This window comes from Cryptomeria japonica, chromosome 3, assembly GCF_030272615.1.
Source record: "Cryptomeria japonica chromosome 3, Sugi_1.0, whole genome shotgun sequence".
In the NCBI taxonomy this organism is placed as follows: domain Eukaryota; kingdom Viridiplantae; phylum Streptophyta; class Pinopsida; order Cupressales; family Cupressaceae; genus Cryptomeria; species Cryptomeria japonica.
In genome coordinates, this window is record NC_081407.1 from 714,678,892 (window position 1) to 714,687,339 (window position 8,448).

Sequence of the window (8,448 nt, forward strand, 5' to 3'; positions counted from 1 at the left end):
AACCCAATAGGGTTAAGTATACCATTAGACTATCAGGAAGAGGATTCGATGCATCCCATACTACATCGTGGGTCCATCCTCAGTCCTAGGGATTTCCACAAGCAGTGAACTAATCTAGCCCAATGGATTCTGACTTCAATCACCTATAGGCCACTGACGACAAGTCTGTTCATCCAGGAAGAAGTAGCTTCCAACATATACCACTTAGTGACCTTAGTGATATTGTCAACTATCTTCTTCACAATCCTGGGTAAAACTTGACATCGATCACCCCTATGCTAGGTGACTGCTAGTGAACCCTCCTCATACAATGGTTATCTCCTATTACCGCTACTTGCATGGTAAGGAAACTACCCATGCAACCGTTACTGTATCAAATCTTGGATAGCCTTTAGCAATTCTTCACATCCATGAACCAGGGGAGTGCTGGCTAATCCAACCAACAGTAGCTCTAGCATTCACCATTAGCATGGTCCAATGACTCAACCTGCTATTTGTTATCGTATCATGTCAAGGGTAGTCTAGGCAATATCACCTCCATGAACCAGGTGATTGTTAGGATAACTGGTGAACAACTGAGAGGGGGGGGGGGTGAATCAGTTGTTAACAGATTATAAATTTTAATCCACTTAATAACCTTTAACCAGATTAAGTACTGGTAAAGAAGAAACAAATACCAGTAAACAATACAACTTAACAATTAAACAGATAATCAATGCAAAGCAACTATACCATATAACACCATGATTTGTATGTGGAAAACCCAGAAAGGGAAAAACCATAGTGGGAAGCCCACCCACAGTCAGATGATACTTCTACAGAAAGTATGTGATACAATGAGGGGCCTGCACATGCAGGAAGACACACTGCCTAGAGTGTACTGCTCATTACAAAAGAGTCTCATTGACTACAAAGAGGCAAAAACCATCTCAAAATAAATGGACAACAATCCAATAGAGTGAACTGTCAGAGATATCATTGACAATGCCTAATTATAATCCTGATTAAGCTCAATACCAGAGGCCTTTGACCTCTTCCTTAATCCCAATTCGATCACCTATGATCGACAAAATATCCTTTGCATATGATATTGCATTCCAAGACCACTAATACTTATTTTATTCCCATACCACGATCTACAAATGAGATCTTACATCATTTTATACAAACCCTAAGGCCTAAACCAATTAGGTCGGCCACCTAAAGGATATTACAATAAGATCATTACATAAATCCATATTACAATGATATTCCATGTCATCTTAAGACCAAAACAACAATAACCAATCCATAGAACATCTCAAAACATCCCAGTAATGTGTAGAGTACACGTTAGCATGATACCGGTCCATAACCTAGATAGGCACCAGACCTATTCTGGGTCCACCACACCAAAGCAATGTCTTCAAGTAGTTGAAGCATGATCAAAGATCATCTTCATCATCCTGGAATCCATCTAGAAGCTGCACCAACACCAATTATGCATCCTGTCAAGATTCCTCAGTGAAAGCTCTGCCAGTAGAGCCTTAAACCAATGGCGGTAAGGGTTTACTAGAGTGTATGATAGCATCCGATTACTAAGTCGATACAAACTAACCAAAAAATTCTCCAGAAGAACATACCACATGTAACCAATCACATTCCATAGATCCAAACATGCCGAAAGTGTCCAATAGATAGTCTCTTCTGCCGATAACACTAGATCTTCTACCTGTAACCAAAACCTATCTACCAATAACCAACCATAATAGCTAGTGTTGACATCAATGACAAAACATCAATGCAACACATAATCAATTCATCCACAATGCCAACAATCTCCCCCTTTTGCATTGATGGCAACACTAGATGTGAAAAACATCTAAGTACCAAGAAATGCCAAACACGTCTCCCCCTGCGGAAGACAACCAACAATATCCTGAATATCAATAACTCTCCCCCTGTGAATGATATCTCTGTAAATTTTTGCATTTATTTTTCACATCACTATCTCTCCCCCTTTGACATCAATGCCAAAAATCTGACAAAAATATCAAAGCAAGAATATAAACCTCTGAATCTCAAAGCTGACTACTCCCCCTGAGTAGTAGCATCACTCATTAGTGCCAGAATGAATAATTTCTCTGGTAATGCATGCTGGATTGATGACAAACTGCATCAATCAAGTCTCTAGCGGAGGGGCAGAAACCCGTAACCTGTCTCAAAAATACTCAAATAATTCCTTAGACAATGATTTAGTGAATATATCTGCAATCTGTTCTTTAGTGTTCACATAAACCAGTTTGACTTCCTGTGCTTCTACCTTGTCCTTTAGAAAGTTATACTTTGTTGACATATGCTTTGTCTTAGAGTGAAATACCAAATTCTTAGACATGCCAATAGCTGTAGAGTTATCACAGTAGATAACTACCAGTTCACTACAATTGACCCTGATATCCTTCAATATTTGCTTCATCCACAAGACTTGAGTGCAATTAGTTGCCGCTCCAACATACTCAGCTTCTGCAGTAGATAAAGAAATGCATGACTATTTTTTGCTGATCCATGAAACTAGTTTCTTTCCAAGAAAGAAAGCTCCACAAGAAGTGCTCTTCTTGTCATCAGTATCTCCTACCCAATCTGAGTCAGTATATGCACATAAAGTGAAATCGTCACTTTTAGAATACCATAAACCATTTTCTGTTGTTCCTTGCAAATACTGAAATATCCTCTTTACCGCACATTTATGATTTTTTTTAGGATTACTTTGATATCTTGAAACAATACTTACTACACTCATAATATCCGGTCTAGTCTGAGTTAGATATAACAAACCACCAATCATATACTTATACCTTGTTAGATTTACTGGTGTAGAAGTATCCTTGATAGATAATTTCTCACTTGTCACCATAGGAGTACTTACCGGTTTGGAATTATCCATACCAAACTTATTCAACAATTCCCTCAGACATTTAGTTTGACAAAAAAAAATGCCTTTGTTAGTTTGAGTAATTTTCAAACCTAAGAAAAATCTCATCTCACAAATCATGGACATTTCAAATTCATTCTTCATATTGTTAGCAAATTCCATGCACAATTTATCTTCTCTTCCAAAAATGATATCATCAAAAAATACTTCAATAATTAGAATATCATTATCAGTGATCTTATAATATAAATTACTATCAACACTACCTTTAGATATTTATCCAACCCTACATACCAAGCTCTAGGAGCTTGTTTCAGACCATATAAAGCTTTCTTCAATCTGTGAACCATATCTTTATCATTTGTCAGTGAAAATCCATCAGGTTGCTCAATGTATACTTCTTCCTCAAGTTCACCATTCAAAAATGCACATTTAACATCCATTTGATAAACCTTATAGTTCTTATAAGCTGCATAGGCAAGAAATAGTTTAATAGCTTCAATTCTAGCTACAGGTGCAAATATCTCACCATAATCAATTCCTTCCATTTGAGAATATCATTTACAAACCAATCTAGCCTTGTTTCTTACAACTTGACCATCCTCATTCAGTTTATTCCTAAAAACCTATTTAGTTCCAATAACATTCTTTGTTTTTAGGCTGGGGAACTAAAGTCCAAGTCTCATTCTTCTCTTTCTGATCTAATTCATCTTCCATAGCCTTTAACCAATGTTTATCCTTACAAGATTCAATAACAGATGCCAGTTCAATTTGAGAAATAAGACATACCTCTTCATTTTCCAGTCTTCTTCTTGTCATAACTCCCTTGTTCCTATCTCCAATAATTTGATCTTTAGAATGATTTAATCTTACATACCTTGGTGTCTTCTGAACTTCAGGTTCACTTCTCTGATCATCACTCACAATAGAATTTTGTGTTTGTGCCGGTATAACTATCTTAGTTTCTTGTACCAATTGAGGCATTGCTAGTTTAGTTATGATCATTTCCACTTCTGGTTCCCTGTCATATGATATAGATTGATTTCTGTACCACTTATCCACTTTCACATTATCACTCTCCACAATTTTCTGCAATCTTTTGTTATAACATCTATCTGCTTTTATTTGAATTGAATAACCAAGAAATATCCCTTCATCACATCTAGGATCAAACTTTCCAATTGAATAATCTCTTTTGATATATCATTTACTTCCAAAAATTATGAAATATTTAACAATAGGTGTATGTCCAAACCATAATTCATAAGGGATCTTACCGGTTTCACCTTTGATGTGAACTCTGTTGAATGTGTAGACTATTGTACTCACTGCTTCTCTCTAGTAGATATGAGGAATTTGGTTTCCATCATCATAGATCTTGCTGCATCCAAAATGGTTTTGTTCTTTCTTTCCAACACTCCATTCTGCTGAGGAGTCCGAGGTGCAGATAACTATCTCCTGATCTCATTTGTCTCACAATAACTGTTAAATTCATGAGAAGTGAACTCACTGCCATGATATGATCTTAGACATTTGATTTTCAATCCAGTTTCTGTTTCAACCTTTACTTTAAAGATCTTGAATTTCTCAAAGGCTTCAGACTTCTACCTAAGAAAAGTCACCCACATCATCCTAGAATAGTCATCAGTAATCAACATGAAATACCTATCACCTTGAAAGCTTCTAGTCCTTGCTGGACCACATAAGTCAGTGTGAATCAAATCAAGTACATCATTAGATTTATCATGTATGCTCTTAAAAGAAGTTCTAACTTTCTTTCCCAATTGACATTCCTTACATATCGGATTATGAGGCTTCATAATCTTAGGTATATCTCTAACTGCCTTAGTTGAACTGATCATAAGAATATAATCAAAATTAACACGACACAACCTCTTATTTCATAACCAACTCTCATCAATATGAGCAATCAAACATGTCTTAGTACTAGTGTTCAAGTGAAAGATACTACCTCTAGTCTGAATACCGGTTGCAATCTCCAAACCAGTCTTGTTAATGATTTCGTATTTTCTATCTTTAAACTGAAGTTGGAAACCCTTTTCCACCAATTGACCAACACTCAAAAGATCATGGGCCCATCAAAACCTATTTTCCCATATTCAAAAGCACTCAAAAGATTATGCTTTAAACCTTCTACATAATAGACATTATCAGTATTATGCTTACCATCCAAAGAAATAATACCTCTACCTCTGGTCATACATGCTTTGCCATCTCCAAATCTGACTTGACCACCATTGTATTCTTGCAGGGACAAAAATTTCCCTTTATCTCCAGTCATAAGATGTGAGCATCCACTATCAATTTCCCATTCATCCTTATCTTCAACTTTTGCTGCCCGTGTCTTTTCTTCATTTTTCATAGCCGGTTCCGATTCATCTTCCTTTAAAGCATAGAACACCCATTCCTTTCCATTGCCGGATGCACTAGCAGAGTCTTCTTCCAGTTCATCTTCAGAGTCATCAGTTATTCCTTCCTCATCCACTATGTAGCATTGTTTACTTTTCTTGAATCTATATCTGTTCTGGTTAGGTTTAAATGATTTCTTAACTCTTTCCTCAAACCTTCCATTCCTTTCAGGACATCTAGATGCAAAATAACCAATCTTATTACATGTAAAACATTTCAAAGGTTCTTTTCCTTCATACTTACTTCCCATCGGACCCTTAGGCACTCTTTTAGCAAATAAGGCTTCAAGTTGCTCAAATTCTTCATCTTCTTTTCTCATGTCTTCCAATTTTTTTGCATATAAGACTTTCCAATCACTTTTTCCGGTAGATGATGATGATGATGCATGAAAAGCAGGTTAAGACTTTACAGCTCTAGAGGATCCAAATTCTTCCAGCTCAAAAGCAGATAATTTCCCAATTAGAATGTCTCTGTTAACTGAAGAGTTTTCCATTGTTCTCAACTCATTAATCGCAGTTGCCTTCATCTTGTAAGCTGATGGAAGGGCTCTCAAGACTTTGGAAACTATTTCATCTTCACTCAGAAATCCTCCACAACATTGAATTCCCATAATAATCCCATTTACTCTTTTCATAAACACAAAAATTCTTTCATTATCTTTCATCTTTAAGTTTTCATATCTTACCCGGTAACCATCAAGTTTAGCAATTTTGACAGTAGGATCACCTTCATTAAGAGTTTTCAATTTATCCCACATAACCTTTGCTGATGATTTATCTGTTAATCCCATGATCTGCTGATCAGTAAGTGCACACAAGAGGGCTTCTCTAGCTCTGCAATCATTTTCAATATTCTTGTCCAACTTTGTAGGAGCAGGATTGCCAGATGCCGGATCATAAGGTGTATATCCTTTCTCAGTGATCTCCCAAATATCCTTTCCAAGACATCTAAGATGAGTCTCCATTCTTATTTTTCACATCCCATAATTTGTTCCATCAATCTTAGGGATTTCTCTTCTGAAAATAGTTGCCGGTGGATTAGAAGTGTTAGCTGCCATAGGATCTACCTCAAGTGGTTAAGCTTCTGCAAAAGAGGACCAAAGCTCTAATACCAATTGTTAGGATAACTGGTGAACAACTGAGAGGGGTGGGGGTGAATCAATTGTTAACAGATTATAACTTTTAATCCACTTAATAACCTTTAACTAGATTAAGTACCAGTAAAGCAGAAGCATATACCGGTAAACAATACAACTTAAAAATTAAACAGATAATCAATGCAAAGAAACCATACCACATAACACCATGATTTGTACATGGAAAAACCAGAAAGGAAAAAACCACGGTGGGAAGCCTACCCACAGTCAGATGATACTTATGTAGAAAGTATGTGATATAATGAGGGGCCTGCACATGCAGGAAGGCACACTGCCTAGAGCGTATTTCTCATTACAAAAGAGTCTCACTAACTACAGAGAAGCAACAACCATCTCAAAAAAGAATGGACAACAATACAATAGAGTGAACTGTCAGAGATAACATCTACCATGCCTGATTACAGCCCCGGTTAAGCTCAGTACCAAAGGCCTTTGACCTCTTCCTTAATCCCAATTCAATCACCTATGATCGACCAAATATCCTTCGCATATGATATTGCATTCCAAGGCCACAGACACTTATTCTATTCCCACACCACGATCTACAAATGAGATCTTACAACATTTTATACAAACACTAAGGCCTAAACCAATTAGGTTGGCCACCTAAAAGATATTACAATAAGATCATTACATAAATCTATATTACAATGATATGCCATGTCAACTTAAGACCAAAACAACAATAACCAATCCATAGAATATCTCAAAACATCCCAGTAACGTGTAGAGTACACGTTAGCATGATACTTGTCGATAACCTAGATAGGCACCAGACCTATTCTGGGTCCACCACACCAAAGAAATATCTTCAAGCAGTTGAAACACTATCAAAGAAAATCTTCAACATCCTGGTATCCATCTAGAAGCTGCACCAGCACCAATTATGCATCCTCTCAAGATTCCTCAATGAAAGCTCTATCGGTAGAGCCTTAAACCAATGCTAGTAAGGGTTTACCAGAGTGTATGATGGCATCCGATTACCAAGTCAATACCAACTAACCAAAACATGCTCCAGAAGCATGTACCACATGTAACCAATCACATTCCATAGATCAAAACATGTTGGAAGTGTCCAACAGATAGTCTCTTCTACCAGTAACACTACATCTTCTACCGGTAACCAAATCCTGTCTCCCGATAACCAACCATAACAGCTAGTGTTGACATCAATGACAAAACATAAATGCAACACATAATGAATTCATCTATAATGCCAACAGTGATTGCCAACTAATCCCTTGCAGTAGCCCAGACATCGATCATTGGCATGGTCCAATGACTTCCTGTCTCTATATAAATATCCTAGTGGTTCACTCTTGTGGGGGGGTCAAACACATCAAGATTCACAATACTAGACAGTTAGATAAGTGCAACACAATAAAGTAATTGAGGAGCCTATAACTCTAGGGTTTAACTTCACAAACACATGATACAATTGTAAAGAACCAACACAAGATGGCCTCATCCCATCCTATACCCTTAAGCCATTACTGACTGTATGGTAGTCAACACATGTTAAAGCCCTTAAACTTTCTATTCGATGACACATTAAATAATATTACACTTATTTGATTTTATTAAGTCCTTAATCTTGTAATGCCTAATCGGCCTCATCTGAAGCCTACTAGAGAGGTAAGGTCAAAATGTTAGTAACCACTTCGAACCTTAAAGTTTTTACCCCTAGACACTACCCCTACTGACTTGAGGTCACATGGGAATCCTTCGCCCAAGGACCGCCTACGTTCTTGCTTCCAAAATGGTCATAGTCACACATAGTTCTCCTTTCAAGGTCTCTCAATGACCTACACACAACTTCCCAATTTAGTAATCCTACAACACATCACTTGTATTCACATAAGTCGAGATCTCCAATTAGACCTCACCATAATTATTCAACAAAATATTTGGAAACCTCTTATAGGTTCACTTCTTTGACACATGTTATCAA